Below are 16,248 nucleotides of genomic sequence, written 5' to 3' on the forward strand. Positions count from 1 at the left end.
CATTACCATCGCTGAATCCCCCACTAACATCCTAGGGGCTACCATTGACCAGAAATTGAACTGGAGTAGCCATATAAATACTGTGGCTACAAGAGCAGGTCAGAGGCTGGGAATCCTATGGTGAGTAACTCACCTCCTGACTCCCCAAAGCCTGTCCACCATCTACAAGGCACAAGTCAGGAGTGTGATGGAATACTCTCCACTTGCCTGGATGGGTGCAGCTCCAACAACACTCAAGAAGCTCGACACCATCCAGGACAAAACAGCCACTTGATTGGCACCCCATCTACAAACATTCACTCCTTCCACCGCCGACGCGCAGTGGCAGCAGTGTGTACCATCTACAAGATGCACTGCAACCACTCCCCAAGGCTCCTTAAACAGCACCTTCTAAACCCACGACCTCTATCACCTAGAAGGACAAGGGCAACAGATGCATGGGAACACCAGCACCTGCGAGTTCCCTTCCAAGTCACACACCATCCTGACTTGGAACTATATCACCGTTCCTTCACTGTCGCTGGGTCAAAATCCTGGAACTCCCTTCCTTACAGCATTGTGGATGTACCTACCCCACATGGACTGCAGCGGTTCAAGAAGGCAGCTCATCACCACCTTCTCAAGGGCAATTAGGGGTGGGTAACAAATGCTGGCCTGGCCAGTGACGCCCACATCCTGTGAAACAAATAATAAAAAAAACTTCTACTACCCTTTGTGTGAAGTGTTTCCTCGCTCTGATTTTCAGATTATGCCTCCTTGTCCTGAACACCCCGACCAGCGGGAAAAGTGTCTCTCTGTCCACCCTGTCAATTTCTTTCAAAGTACTAAAAACCTCCATCAAATCATCCCACAACCTTCTACATTCCAGAGAATACAAGCCTAGTTTATATAATCTCTCCTGATAATCTCACCCTTGGAGCCCTGGTAACATCCTGGTGAATCTGCACTGCACTCCTTCCAAGGCCAATATATTGTGTTTAAGGTAAATGCCCAGAACTATACACAGTACTCCAGATGTGGTCTTGTCACTGCTTTGTGTAGCCGCAGTACAACTTTCTCCCCTTTATATTCTAGTCCTCTAATTATAAAAGTTAACATTCTGTTAACTTTTCTGATTGTTTTTGTTCCTTATCGCTGCACTTTCGTGTTCGGTGTATATGGACCTCAAATCTCTTTGGACCTCCACCTTTCCTAGCTTTTCATAATTTACGTAATACTCAGTTCTGTCCTTTTTTGGTCCAAACTTAATGACCTCACAATTATCCATCTGCCAGAGTTTTGTTCCATCACTGAATCTTTGCAATTTTTTGTGCCCGTCTACACTGTTTAATATAACCAATCAATCTTTGTGTCATCAGTAAACTTGGATATATAGCTTTCTTTGATGAAGTAACAGAGAGGGTTAATGAGGGTAGTGTGGTTCATGTTGTGTAAATGGACTTGCAAAAGGCATTTGATGAAATACCACATTACAGACGTATTAGTAAAATTAAAACCCATGGGAATAAAGGCACAGTGAGGATCCAAAACTGGTGAATTGGCAGAAAGCAGTTTTTCAGACTGGAAGGGAGTATACAGGGGTGTTCCCAGGGATCGCTGTTAGGACCACTGCTCTTTTTGATATGTATTAATGACCTGAATGTGGTTATACAGGGAATAATCTCAAAGTTTACAGATGATATAAAACTCAGCAATGTAGTAAACAGTGAGGAGGATGGTAACAGAATTCAGGAGGATATAGACAGACTGATGAAATGGATAGACACATGGCGGATAGAATTGAACGCAGAGAGTTGTGAAGTGATACATTTTGGAAGGAAGAATGAGGAGAGGCAAAATAAACTAAATGGTACAATTTTAAAGAGGGTGCAGGAACAGAGAGACCTGAGGGTGTTTGTACACAAATCTTTGAAGGTGGCAGGACAGGTTGAGAAGTCTGTTAATAAAGTATACGGGATCCCGGGCTTTATAAATAGAGGAGTAGAGAACAGAAGCAAGGAAGTTATGGAAAACATTTATAAAACATTAGTTAGTTTCCAACTGGAGTATTGTGATCAATTCTGGGCTGCACACTTTAGGAAGGATGTCCAGGCCTTGGAGAGGGTGCGGAGGAGATTTACTGGAATGGTACCGGGAATGAGGGAATTCAGTTAACTGGACAGACTGGAGAAGCTGGGATTGTTCTCCTTAGAGCACTGAAGGTTAAGAGGAGATTTAATGGAGGTGTTCAAAATTACGAGGAATTGAAGTAAATTAAGTAAGGAGAAGCTGTTTCCAGTGGCAGAAGGGTCGGTAATCAGAGGGGACAAATAGTTAAGCTGCTTGGCAAAAGAACCAGAGGGGGAGATGAGGAAAATTTTTCTACACAGTGAGTTGTTGTGATCTGGAATGCGCTGCCTGAAAGGGCGGTGGAAGCATATTCAATAATAACTTTCAAAAAGGAATTGGTTAAATATTTGAAGGGAAAACATTTTCAGAGCCACGGGGAAAGAGAGGGGAGTGGGATTAATTCGATAGCTCTTTCTAAGAGCCAGCACAGGCACTATGGGCCAAATGGCCTGCTCGAGTGCTATAATATTCTATGATTCTATTGTGTTGTCTAAATCATTAATAAATATGGTGAATAGTTAAACCCCCGCACAGATCCTTCTGGGACAATCCTTCTGGGACACACTAGTCACTTCTTTTCAATTCAAATACATACCCATTATCTCTACACTCTGGCTTCTACTGCCCAACCAGGTCAGTAATAGCCTTCAATTCCATGAGCTTTAATTTAGCTAACAGCCTCTTGTGTGGAACCTTTTGAATGTCTTCTGGAATTACATATAAACTACATTCATAGACATTCCCCTGCCCACTACTTTAGTCACTTCCTCAGAAAATGCAATTTGGTTAATTAGACATGACCCTTTACAAACCCATGTTGGCCCTCTCTAATCAGCTCACATTTATCTAAGTGCTCAGTCACCCTGTCCTTAATTATAGATTCCAATAACCTCCCTACAACAGATGTTAGACTAACAGGTCTATAATTTCCTGGTTTCTTTCTCACCTTTCTAAAATAACAGAGTTACATTTGCAATTTTCCAATCTAAAGGGACAATTCCTGAATCGAGAGCACTTAGGAAGATTATGGCTAAAGCATCTGCAATTGCCTCACCTACTTCCTTCAAAACCCGAGATAGAAACCTCAGATCCCAGGGACTTGTCAGTCTTTAGTGCCATTATTTTTTTCTAATTCTGTTTTCTTGCTTCCGTTAACTTTAGTGAGTTTCAGCCCTTGCTACATTATTAGTTTTCTGGAATGTCTGATATCTTATCTCTTCCTCAACTGTGAAGACTCACATAAAGCTGTCGTTCAACAGGTCTGCTAATTCCTTATTTCCATTTGTAACATTACAGACACCTGTTTTTAAATGGCCCACATTATCCTTTCTCTTCTAATATAACTGTAAAAATTGTGAATCTTGATATCCCGCTCAAGTTTCTTTTTTACAGCTCTTGCTAACTTTTTTGTCTTACTTTGCTGTTCATTGTCTCTCTCCCAGTCCCTGGGATCTAGTCTTTGCCCTTTTGTATGCTCTTTCTTTGGGTTTTATGTTATCTTACCTCTTGTTGACTGTCGCTGTTTTATGCAGGTCCTTTCATGACCTCAGGACATCCCAAAGTGCTTCACCGCCAATGAAGCTGTTAGGAGCTTGGAACTATATTGCCGTTCCTTCACTGTCGCTGGGTCAAAATCCTGGAACTCCTTTCCTAACAGCACTGTGGGTGTACCTACACCACATGGACTGCAGTGGTTCAAGAAGGCAGCTCACCACCACCTTCTCAAGGGCAATTAGGGATGGGCAATAAATCCTGGCCTGGCCAGTGACGCCCACATCCCCTGAACAAATAAAAAAAAGCAAAGATATAAATAATCTCAGCCATATACAAGTATTAAAATCAATCCCTTTTCCTTTCATGTTCAGTAAAGATTGCTGTGGCCTCACTGACTCTAATATCGTTTTTTTAGGGAACATTAGGAACAGGAGGAGCCCATTCAGCCCCTTGCATCTGTTGTCTGTTACCTTCGAACAGGAGGAGCCCATTCAGCCCTTCGAGCCATTCTAATAGATCATGGTTGATCAGTATAATCTCAGTCTTGAAAACTCCAACTGACCTCTAGCTTTTTGGGACCGCGTTCCAGATTCCCACTCCCCTTTGTGTGAGGGAACTGTTTTGTGACATCACCCTGAACGGCCTGGCTCTAATTTGAAGGTTCTGCCCCCTTGTTCTGGACTTCCCACCAGAGGAAATAGTTTCTCTCTTTCGACCCGATCAAATCCTTAATCATATTAAAGGAAAGATGTCCCTTATGGATAAACACAAGAGTTGTTCAATGTTGTTGAGTTATTCCCAGTAACTAAACTACTTGGTGCCCTTGCATTGGAGGCTACTCTATAAAAGGCAGGAATTATACAATGAGTCTGCATACAACAGCAATAAGAACTTTCATTTATATAGCGGCCTTAACGTAGTAAAAATGCCCCCAGTTGCTTTGCAGGAGTTTCATCAAACAAAATTTGACACTGAGCTACAGAAGGAGATATTAGAGCAGATGACCAAAAGCTTGGTCAAAGAGGTAGGTTTTAAGGAGAGTCTTAAAGGAGGAAAGAGAGAGTCAAGTGAGAATTTTAAAATTGAGATATACAGTAAATAAATACGTAATAACCCTAACCAGGATGGTTTCTATCACAATAACCCCACACTCCTTCCTGTGCTGTGACCACAGACTTGACGTGACTTGTTTTTGTACAGGTGATTCTGGTTTGTTTTTGTTACTGGGTGTTTGTGTCTGTTTCCAATACACAGACACGAAGATACTTAAAATCCTCAGGTAACTCCTAACTGTCTACACTTCCAACTCTTCATACAATGTGGTGCTTTCTACATTTCTTCCCTTCATTCATTCAGTCTTGTTGCAGGAGAAAATTGACAACAAGATAACTCCTTCTTCCTCCCTTCAGCTCATCCAGAACTCTGCTGCCCCTGTGTCTTAACTCACATCGAGTCCCATTCACCCAGCACCTCCTGTGTTCACTGACCTACACTGGCTCCCTGCAAATTCAGTGGCAGGACAGGCACTCCAATATCAATGTCCTCTCTCAGGCCAACAGCCCCAGTATCAAGACACTGGTCATGGCTAGTCATTGTAATGTTGGGTGGGCCACATCGTCCGCATGCCTGACACAAAATTCCCAAAACAAGCTTTCTACTCCGAGTTCTGTCACAGAAAGAGGCTACCAGGAGGGCAGAGGAAACGCTACAAGGATGTGCTTAAAGCCTCACTGAAAAAATGTGACATCTCCACCGATTCGTGGGAATCTCTTGCCCGAGACCGCCCAAAATGGAGAAGCTTCCGCGACGGTGTCAGCCAGTTCGAACAACGTCGACATGCCCAGGCAGCGACCAAGTGCAAACAGCGGAAGGAGTGTTCGGAATTTTGAGCATCCCAATCACTCACCTCACCAAACACTACCTGCCCCACCTGTGGCAGAGTGGGTGGATCCAGAATTGGACTATTCAGTCACTTAAGGACCCACAAGCCTGGAGTGGAAGAAAGTCATCCTCATTCCTGAGGGACTGCCTAAGAAGAAGGAACATTGGCTCTCAGTATGGCAACACCTTGATTTCAAAATCCTCATCCTCGTATTCAAACCCCTCCATGTCCTCAACTTTCCCTATCTCTGTAACCTCCCTCGGCTCTACATCCCTCCAAGATCTCGGCACTCTTCCAACTCTAGCCTCTTGAGTATCCCCGATTTTAATTACTCCACCATTGGCAGCCATGCCTTCAGCTGGCTGGGCCCCATGCTCTGGAATTTGCTCCCTACATCTTTCCACCTCTCTCTCTCCCTTCATTTAAGACGGTCCTAAAAAGCTACTTCTTTGACCAAGTGTTTAGCGACCTGTCCGAATTCCTCTTTTTGCAGATCAGTATCAAGGTTTGTTTAAATATTGCTCCAGCGAAGTGCCTTGGGATGAAGTTGTCGCTGTTTTTCTTTCTAATAGGGTATTTTACACTTTTGTTCTTCACCAATCATATTGCATAAACCCTTTCCATCAAATGTTTTACCCAATCATTCTGGAGATACAAACTTTCTACAAATTACAGCCTCTTGGACAGTGACAGGCGGTGATTTGTGTAGATTGCAAGCAGGAGCCCTGGAGGTATAAGGAGGTTTCAGCTGCTGTGATTGAAAGCAAGGAGTTTCCAGAAGATTCCGTAAAGAGACGGGTTAAAGATGTTAAAGAAAGAAGTTACTAGAAGTAAAGTGAGGCATGCTGGATAGAGTTTTAAAAATATCTGTTCTTTGGATGTGGGTGTCGCTGGCCAGGCCAGTATTTATTGCCCAATCCTAATTGCCCCTTGAGAAGGTGGTGGTGAGCTGCCTTCTTGACCCACTGCAGTCCATGTGGTGTAGGTACACACACAGTGCTGTTAGGAAGGGAGTTCCAGGATTTTGGCCCAGTGACAGTGAAGGAACGGTGATATAGTTCCAAGTCAGGATGGTGTGTGACTTGGAGGGGAACTTGCAGGTGGTGGTGTTCCCATGCATTTGCTGCCCTTGTCCTTCTAGTTGGTAGAGGTCGTGGGTTTGGAAGGTGCTGTCTAAGGAACCTTGTTGCGTTGCTGCAGTGCATCTTGTAGATGGTACACACTGCTGCTACTGTGCGTCGGTGGTGGAGGGAGTGAATGTTTGTAGGTGCCAATCAAGCGGGCTGCTCTGTCCTGGATGGTGTCGAGCTTCTTGAGTGTTGTTGGAGCTGTATCCATCCAGGCAAGTGGAGAGTATTCCATCACACTCCTGACTTGTGCCTTGTAGATGGTGGACAGGCTTTAGGGAGTCAGGAGGTGAGTTACTCGCCGCAGGATTCCTAGCCTCTGACCTGCTCTTGTAGCCACGGTATTTATATGGCTACTCCAGTTCAGTTTCTGGTCAATGGTAGCCCCCAGGATGTTGATAGTGGGGGATTCAGCGATGGTAATGCCATTAAATGTCAAGGGGAGATGGTTAGATTCTCTCTTGTTGGAGATGGTCATTGCCTGGCACTTGTGTGGCACAAATGTTACTTGTCACTTATCAGCCCAATCCTCAATATTGTCCAGGTCTTACTGCATATGGACACGGACTGCTTCAGTATCTGAAGAGTTGCGAATGGTGCTGAACATTGTGCGGTCATGAGCAAACATCCCCACTTCTAACCTTATGATGGAGCGAAGGTCATTGATGAAGCAACTATAGATGGTTTGGGCCTAGGACACTACCCTGAGGAACTCCTGCAGTGATGTCCTGGAGCTGAGATAATGACCTCCAACAACCACTACCATCCTCCTTTGTGCTCGGTATGACTCCAACCAGTGAAGAGTTTTGTCCCAATTCCCATTGACTTCAATTTTGTTGAGGCACTTTGATGCCATACTCGGCCAAATGCTGCCATTACGTCAAAGGAAATTACTCTTACCTCACTTCTGAAATTCAGCTCTTTTGCCCATCACAGAATCACAGAATCACAGAATAATACAGTGCAGAAGAGGCCCTTCGGCCGATCGAGTCTGCACCAATGCCCATGTTTGGCCCAAGGCTGTAATGAGGTCTGGAGTCAAGTGGCCCTGGTGGAACCTAAACTGAGTATCATTTAGCAGGTTATTGCCGAGTCAGTGCTGCTTGATAGCACTGGCAACGACACCTTCCATCACTTTGCTGATGATTGAGAGCAGACTGATGGGGCAGTAATTGGCTGGAGCAGAGAAGACTGAGGGGTGACCTAATCAAGGTGTACAAGATTATGAGGGGCATGGACAGGGTGGATAGGGAGCAGCTGTTCCCCTTAGTTGAAGGGTCAGTTACGAGGGGACACAAGTTTAAGGTGAGGGGTGGGAGGTTTAAGGGGGATTTGAGGAAGAACTTTTTTACCCAGAGGGTGGTGACGGTCTGGAATGCCCTGCCTGGGAGGGTGGTAGAGACAGGTTGCCTCACATCCTTTAAAAAATACCTGGATGAGCACTTGGCACGTCATAACATTCAAGGCTATGGGCCAAGTGCTGGCAAATGGGATTAGGTAGACAGGTCAGGTGTTTTAATGCATCGGTGCAGACTCGATGGGCTGAAGGGTCTCTTCTGCATTGTGTTATTCTGTGATTCTGTGATTCTGGATTGAATTTGTCCTGCTTTTCATAGACAGGGCATATTTGTCAATTTTCCACATTGTTGGATACATGCCTCTAGTATTGAATGTCTTGTCTGAATTGTAATCCACACCATCATATACAGAGCTCAGCATGTTCGATTTGTTGACTGGTTTGGGTAGATGTGTTTGTCCATTTACAGTTATAGAATCATAGAATATTACAGTACAGAAGGAGGCCATTCGGCCTATCATGCCTGTGCCAGTTCTTTGAAAGAGATGAATCCAATTAATCCTACTCTCCTCTGCTCTTTCCCCATAGCCCTGAAAATTTTACCTTTTCAAGTATTTATCCAATTCCCTTTTGAAAGTTACTATTGAATCTGCTTCCACCGCCCTTTCAGGCAGCGCGTTCCAGATCACAACAACTCACTGTGTAAAAAACAATTCTCCTCATCTCCCCCTCTAGTGCTTTATTTGCCAATTACCTAAAATCTGTGCCCTCTGGTTACTGACACACCATAGAACCATAGAAAAGTTATGGCACAGAAAGAGACCATTTAGCCCATCGTGTCTGCACCAGCTGAAAAAACTTGCTACCCATTTTAATCCCACCTTCCAGCACCTGGTCCGTAGCCTTGCAGGTTACAGCACTTCAGGTGCAGGTCCAGGTACCTTTTTAAATGAGTTGAGGGTTTCTGCCTCCACCACTGATCTGGGCAGCGAATTCCAGACACCCACCACCCTCTGGGTGAAAAAGTTTTTCCTCATATCCCCTCTAATTCCTCTACCAATCACCTTAAATCTGTGCCCTCCTGCCACTGGAAACAGTTTCTCCTTATTTACTCTATCAAAACCCTTCATGCTTTTGAATACCTCAATTAAATTTCCCCTTAACCTTGCCAGGTCTAAGGAGAATAATGGCAGTCTCTTCACCTTAACTGAAGTCCCTCATCCCTGGTACCATTTTGGTAAACATCCTGAGGTTTTTTTATTCTAACTTGCAATGTGAAGCTCGGCAGGCTGGTTTCCCCGGGGTAAAGGTAACCTGTCAGATGCAATTCACAGAGTCCAAAAAATAGAAAAGCCTTTGACTGGCAGACTGGGAAGAGTCATTTCTGTAAGTTTGAGTGGATGGGAGAGAATAGGCCTTCTACATTCCAGTGCCTTAGCAACCAGATTTGCTTTCAGAGAAAGACTGGGTGAATTTACATTCTGATTGTTCTGTATCACCCGTTTGAAAACATTACTCCCATTCTGGGATTGGCTATTTCTGATTTGGTTTTTGTTCATGGGTTAAACCAAGTTAGCTCCCCTAGACTTTCACTCCAATTCTCCCAGGAGTCGTGAAACAGTCTTGCTACTTACCTGGAGCAGAAAACCCATGTAAGTCCGGAAGAATTAATTTTTTTTGAAAAAAAAGTATCTGTTTGTAACTTAACAATCTGCTTTTCATACTTCCCACTCCCTTTTATTTATTTAACAACAATCCTTTTGTGTTCTTGCAGCTTTAAGTTCAAGGTTTGATATCTCTCTGGTTTTCCCACATTATCTGCATTCATTCTTTCTCTCCATATTTATTCTGATTTTATTTTAAAGTGTGCACCCTCATTTTCCTTGGTCATTTGTCTCCCTGTTTATCGCTTGCTTTCTGGCTCTGTTTGTGGATTGCTGATCGCTCTCCTCGCAGCTGGTTCACTTGGACACGCTGAAAGCGTGGGGATGAAACCGCCGGCTATTCGGCAGTAGAAGGCCTCGCGGCTGCAGGCGGATGATGTTCTGCCGCCTCCATGCACGCAGTTAGACAGTCCAGCAGGAGTCTCCCCGCCGCCTTGAGGGGTGAGAATCCAGACTGATCCCTCCCCCCTCTCTCTCTCTCTCTCTCTCAGCCCTGGTCCCAGCTGCTTTTACCTGGCCGGGCTCCGGTGACTGAGGGGATCTGATCTGACAGGCAGGGACCTGGAAGAATCTGGCCCCTCTCTTCCTGGGTGTCCCTGAGTCTGACTGGGAGCAATCTCACCGTGAACCAGGTGCGGCTTTCAGTTCTCTGCACTGCCTGGGATTTACCTGTGGCTGATTTTACCCCCGTCTTCCTAAATGATCTTTGATCTGCTGCGGGTGTTTTCTCTGTGTGGGTGAAAGAGAAGCGTTTGAAGACAGTGTCAGGAACAGACTGATTTATCCCAAACGACTCGTTCTGTGTCTTTGGATTTCAAAAGGTGGGTGAATCAGCAGCATGTTTGAAAACATTGTTGTAGACGTTCAGAAAGTTAAGGTGAATTTCTCCTGTTTGCTCTTTTGTTTCCACTGATTCCAGCGCTGGGTTTCATAACTGGTGTAAAATGCAGCATTTGAAGGGGTCCTGCCTCTGAATGAGAAGCATCAGGGTTTGTTTTCACTGCGGTGTCTTTTATTCTGAGACTGGGTTAAGGTTCTGCTCTGCAGTATTTCAGGAAACAAACGGAGCAGAAAGTTTGCCGAAAACTTTTTTCCAATATTTCCAGCGGCCTCCCTTTTAAAATTAACTCATTCTTTACAAACCATTTGGATCAAACTGTGTCAAAAAAAAGTCTCCTCTGAAGGAGAGGAGGTGAATGCAATGTGTCTCCGGCCAAGACTGTGAGCTGATATTCCCTGCTGCATGCTCCCTGTCTTCCCGGGATTTAGATTCAATCAGGAGTTGGTTTCGGGGTTTATATTTCAGGAACCGCAGTCAGGAAGGATCCTGTGGCTGCCGCTGGGGTTTTGTGTGAGAATTATTTCTTCCCATTTGTCATCTTAAAAAACCCCAAGCAATTGAAGCAAATCAATCTCTTCCCGTCAGATCCTGACCCAGTGTCCGGGAGCTGGTCACTTTCCAGTGAGAAAACTAAACCTTTGAAGTTATCAAAATCATTGCCTGACCCTAACCTGTTAATCCTGAGCAATAGAATTTCCAGCATTTGTCCCAGAATGTCTCCAAGGTGATTTGAGTTATTAGTTCACTGACTAAAAGTGAAGGGATAAAGAAACTAGCCCCGTGCCCTGGACAGACCATCCCAGTGCCATCGATAGAAAGCCTCACTGCTGCAGGATAGAGGGAGAGGAGGACGAGGACAGATAGAGAGGATTGAATGCTGAGTGGTTCCTGGTCTGCTGGGACCCTGGCAATGTTTGACCAAGATAGGAATCAGATTGTTCCTGAGCTTCATAGCCCATCCTTCACATTGTACCTCCTCCCTCCACCTTCTCCTCGTCTCCATGTCTAATGGCACATGAGACAAGGCGTCCATCAACTTCCCTCCAGCAGGGAAGGTTGTTTCCAGGACAAAGTCCCTTTTAACACAAACAAATCGCGAGCTTGACTCCCAGCTCCCAACCAGCAGAACCAACAAAATATGATGGGCAAGGCAACACCATTCCCATTGGACAATAATGTCCTGCTGGATGTCAATACAGCTCTGGGGCTTGAGCCGATAATCTACTGACTTCCAGGCAGCAAATGCTACCATTGAGCCATGACTGATGTCAGCTGTGACTCAGTGGGTAAACACAATCTCTCTCTCTCCCTCTCTCTCTCTGTCTCTCTCTCCTCTTTCTCTCTCTCTCTCTTTCGCTCTCTTTCTCTCTCTCTCTCTCCTCTCTCTCTCTGTCCCTCTCTCACTCTCTCTCTCTCTCTGTCCCTCTCTTTCTCTCTCTCTTTCTCTCTCTTTCCCCTCTCTTGCCTCAGAATCGGAGGTATGTGGGTTCAATACTCACGCCAGAGACTTGAAGACATAATCCAGGCTGACATTCCCAGAGCAGTACTGAGGGAGTGCTGCACTGTCAGAGGGTCATTACTGAGGGAGTGCTGCACTGTCAGAGGGTCAGTACTGAGGGAGTGCTGCACTGTCGGAGGGTCAGTAGTGAGGGAGTGCTGCACTATCGGAGGGTCAGTACTGAGGGAGTGCTGCACTGTCAGAGGGTCAGTACTGAGGGAGTGCTGCAATGTCGGAGGGTCAGTACTGAGGGAGGGCCACACTGTCGGAGGGTCAGTACTGAGGGAGTGCTGTACTGTCAGAGGGTCAGTACTGAGGGAGTGCTGCACTGTCGGAGGGTCAGTATTGAGGGAGTGCTGCACTGTCGGAGGGTCGGTATGAGGGGGTGCTGCACTGTCGGAGGGGCAGTACTGAGAGAGTGCTGCACTGTTGGAGGGTCAGTATTGAGGGAGTGCTGCACTGTCGGAGGGTCAGTACTGAGGGAGTGCTGCACTGTCAGAGGGTCAGTACTGAGGGAGTGCTGCACTGTCAGAGGGTCAGTACTGAGGGAGTGCTGCACTGTCGGAGCGTCAGTACTGAGGGAGTGCTGCACTGTCGGAGGGTCAGTACTGAGGGAGTGCTGCACTGTCGGAGGGTCAGTACTGAGGGAGTGCTGTACTGTCAGAGGGTCAGTACTGAGGGAGTGCTGCACTGTCGGAGGGTCAGTATTGAGGGAGAGCTGCACTGTCGGAGGGTCAGTACTGAGGGAGAACTGCACTGTCAGAGGGTCAGTACTGAGGGAGTGCTGCACTGTCAGAGGGTCAGTACTGAGGGAGTGCTGCACTGTCAGAGGGTCAGTACTGAGGGAGTGCTGCACTGTCGGAGGGTCAGTACTGAGGGAGTGCTGTACTGTCAGAGGGTCAGTACTGAGGGAGTGCTGCACTGTCGGAGGGTCAGTATTGAGGGAGTGCTGCACTGTCGGAGGGTCGGTATGAGGGGGTGCTGCACTGTCGGAGGGGCAGTACTGAGAGAGTGCTGCACTGTTGGAGGGTCAGTATTGAGGGAGTGCTGCACTGTCGGAGGGTCAGTACTGAGGGAGTGCTGCACTGTCAGAGGGTCAGTACTGAGGGAGTGCTGCACTGTCAGAGGGTCAGTACTGAGGGAGTGCTGCACTGTCGGAGCGTCAGTACTGAGGGAGTGCTGCACTGTCGGAGGGTCAGTACTGAGGGAGTGCTGTACTGTCAGAGGGTCAGTACTGAGGGAGTGCTGCACTGTCGGAGGGTCAGTATTGAGGGAGAGCTGCACTGTCGGAGGGTCAGTACTGAGGGAGAACTGCACTGTCAGAGGGTCAGTACTGAGGGAGTGCTGCACTGTCAGAGGGTCAGTACTGAGGGAGTGCTGCACTGTCAGAGGGTCAGTACTGAGGGAGTGCTGCACTGTCGGAGGGTCAGTACTGAGGGAGTGCTACACTGTCAGAGGGTCAGTACTGAGGGAGTGCTGCACTGTCAGAGGGTCAGTACTGAGGGAGTGCTGCACTGTCGGAGCGTCAGTACTGAGGGAGGGCCACACTGTCGGAGGGTCAGTACTGAGGGAGTGCTGTACTGTCAGAGGGTCAGTACTGAGGGAGTGCTGCACTGTCGGAGCGTCAGTACTGAGGGAGTGCTGTACTGTCAGAGGGTCAGTACTGAGGGAGTGCTGCACTGTCGGAGGGTCAGTACTGAGAGAGTGCTGCACTGTCGGAGGGTCAGTACTGAGGGAGTGCTGCACTGTCAGAGGGTCAGTACTGAGGGAGTGCTGTACTGTCAGAGGGTCAGTACTGAGGGAGTGCTGCACTGTCGGAGCGTCAGTACTGAGGGAGTGCTGCACTGTCAGAGGGTCAGTACTGAGGGAGTGCTGCACTGTCGGAGGGTCAGTACTGAGAGAGTGCTGCACTTTCAGAGGGTCAGTACTGAGGGAGTGCTGCACTGTCGGAGGGTCAGTACTGAGGGAGTGCTGCACTGTCGGAGGGTCAGTACTGAGGGAGTGCTGCACTGTCGGAGCGTCAGTACTGAGGGAGTGCTGCACTGTCAGAGGGTCAGTACTGAGGGAGTGCTGCACTGTCAGAGGGTCAGTACTGAGGGAGTGCTGCACTGTCGGAGGGTCAGTACTGAGAGAGTGCTGCACTTTCAGAGGGTCAGTACTGAGGGAGTGCTGCACTGTCGGAAGGTCAGTACTGAGGGAGTGCTGCACTGTCGGAGGGTCAGTACTGAGGGAGTGCTGCACTGTCAGAGGGTCAGTACTGAGGGAGTGCTGCACTATCGGAGGGTCAGTATTGAGGGAGTGCTGCACTGTCGGAGGGTCAGTACTGAGGTAGTGCTGCAATGTCGGAGGGTCAGTACTGAGGGAGGGCCACACTGTCGGAGGGTCAGTACTGAGGGAGTGCTGTACTGTCAGAGGGTCAGTACTGAGGGAGTGCTGCACTGTCGGAGGGTCAGTATTGAGGGAGTGCTGCACTGTCGGAGGGTCGGTATGAGGGGGTGCTGTACTGTCGGAGGGGCAGTACTGAGAGAGTGCTGCACTGTTGGAGGGTCAGTATTGAGGGAGTGCTGCACTGTCAGAGGGTCAGTACTGAGGGAGTGCTGCACTGTCAGAGGGTCAGTACTGAGGGAGTGCTGCACTGTCAGAGAGTCAGTACTGAGGGAGTGCTGCACTGTCAGAGGGTCAGTACTGAGGGAGTGCTGCACTGTCAGAGAGTCAGTACTGAGGGAGTGCTGCACTGTCGGAGGGTCAGTACTGAGGGAGTGCTGCACTGTCAGAGGGTCAGTACTGAGGGAGTGCTGCACTGTCGGAGCGTCAGTACTGAGGGAGTGCTGTACTGTCAGAGGGTCAGTACTGAGGGAGTGCTGCACTGTCGGAGGGTCAGTACTGAGGGAGTGCTGCACTGTCGGAGGGTCAGTATTGAGGGAGAGCTGCACTGTCAGAGGGTCAGTACTGAGGGAGTGCTGTACTGTCAGAGGGTCAGTACTGAGGGAGTGCTGCACTGTCGGAGGGTCAGTATTGAGGGAGTGCTGCACTGTCAGAGGGTCAGTACTGAGGGAGTGCTGCAATGTCGGAGGGTCAGTACTGAGGGAGGGCCACACTGTCGGAGGGTCAGTACTGAGGGAGTGCTGTACTGTCAGAGGGTCAGTACTGAGGGAGTGCTGCACTGTCGGAGGGTCAGTATTGAGGGAGTGCTGCACTGTCGGAGGGTCGGTATGAGGGGGTGCTGCACTGTCGGAGGGGCAGTACTGAGAGAGTGCTGCACTGTTGGAGGGTCAGTATTGAGGGAGTGCTGCACTGTCGGAGGGTCAGTACTGAGGGAGTGCTGCACTGTCAGAGGGTCAGTACTGAGGGAGTGCTGCACTGTCAGAGGGTCAGTACTGAGGGAGTGCTGCACTGTCGGAGCGTCAGTACTGAGGGAGTGCTGCACTGTCGGAGGGTCAGTACTGAGGGAGTGCTGCACTGTCGGAGGGTCAGTACTGAGGGAGTGCTGTACTGTCAGAGGGTCAGTACTGAGGGAGTGCTGCACTGTCGGAGGGTCAGTATTGAGGGAGAGCTGCACTGTCGGAGGGTCAGTACTGAGGGAGAACTGCACTGTCAGAGGGTCAGTACTGAGGGAGTGCTGCACTGTCAGAGGGTCAGTACTGAGGGAGTGCTGCACTGTCAGAGGGTCAGTACTGAGGGAGTGCTGCACTGTCGGAGGGTCAGTACTGAGGGAGTGCTGTACTGTCAGAGGGTCAGTACTGAGGGAGTGCTGCACTGTCGGAGGGTCAGTATTGAGGGAGTGCTGCACTGTCGGAGGGTCGGTATGAGGGGGTGCTGCACTGTCGGAGGGGCAGTACTGAGAGAGTGCTGCACTGTTGGAGGGTCAGTATTGAGGGAGTGCTGCACTGTCGGAGGGTCAGTACTGAGGGAGTGCTGCACTGTCAGAGGGTCAGTACTGAGGGAGTGCTGCACTGTCAGAGGGTCAGTACTGAGGGAGTGCTGCACTGTCGGAGCGTCAGTACTGAGGGAGTGCTGCACTGTCGGAGGGTCAGTACTGAGGGAGTGCTGTACTGTCAGAGGGTCAGTACTGAGGGAGTGCTGCACTGTCGGAGGGTCAGTATTGAGGGAGAGCTGCACTGTCGGAGGGTCAGTACTGAGGGAGAACTGCACTGTCAGAGGGTCAGTACTGAGGGAGTGCTGCACTGTCAGAGGGTCAGTACTGAGGGAGTGCTGCACTGTCAGAGGGTCAGTACTGAGGGAGTGCTGCACTGTCGGAGGGTCAGTACTGAGGGAGTGCTACACTGTCAGAGGGTCAGTACTGAGGGAGTGCTGCACTGTCAGAGGGTCAGTACTG

General features: G+C 48.4%; 2 protein-coding genes across 4 annotated transcripts in view; one reads left to right on the top strand and one right to left on the bottom strand.

The window, feature by feature from the left end:
• The window catches only part of LOC137380298 (cytosolic 10-formyltetrahydrofolate dehydrogenase-like), a 292,525-nt gene that overhangs the window by 86,682 nt on the left and 189,595 nt on the right, over positions 1–16,248 (bottom strand). The gene's annotated exons all lie outside the window — the stretch shown is intronic.
• Positions 9,519–16,248, top strand: part of lamb2l (laminin, beta 2-like) — a 321,168-nt gene continuing 314,438 nt past the window's right edge. Inside the window, exon 1 of one of the 3 annotated variants that reach the window (XM_068052201.1) lies at positions 9,519–9,561. The gene's annotated coding sequence lies outside the window, so the exon portion shown is untranslated. Of the gene's footprint in view, positions 9,562–10,037; positions 10,395–16,248 lie in introns of those variants that run through there. The other 2 variants (XM_068052200.1, XM_068052202.1) reach the window with 2 other exon arrangements.

Source organism: Heterodontus francisci, chromosome 19 (genome assembly GCF_036365525.1).
Source record: "Heterodontus francisci isolate sHetFra1 chromosome 19, sHetFra1.hap1, whole genome shotgun sequence".
NCBI lineage: Eukaryota > Metazoa > Chordata > Chondrichthyes > Heterodontiformes > Heterodontidae > Heterodontus > Heterodontus francisci.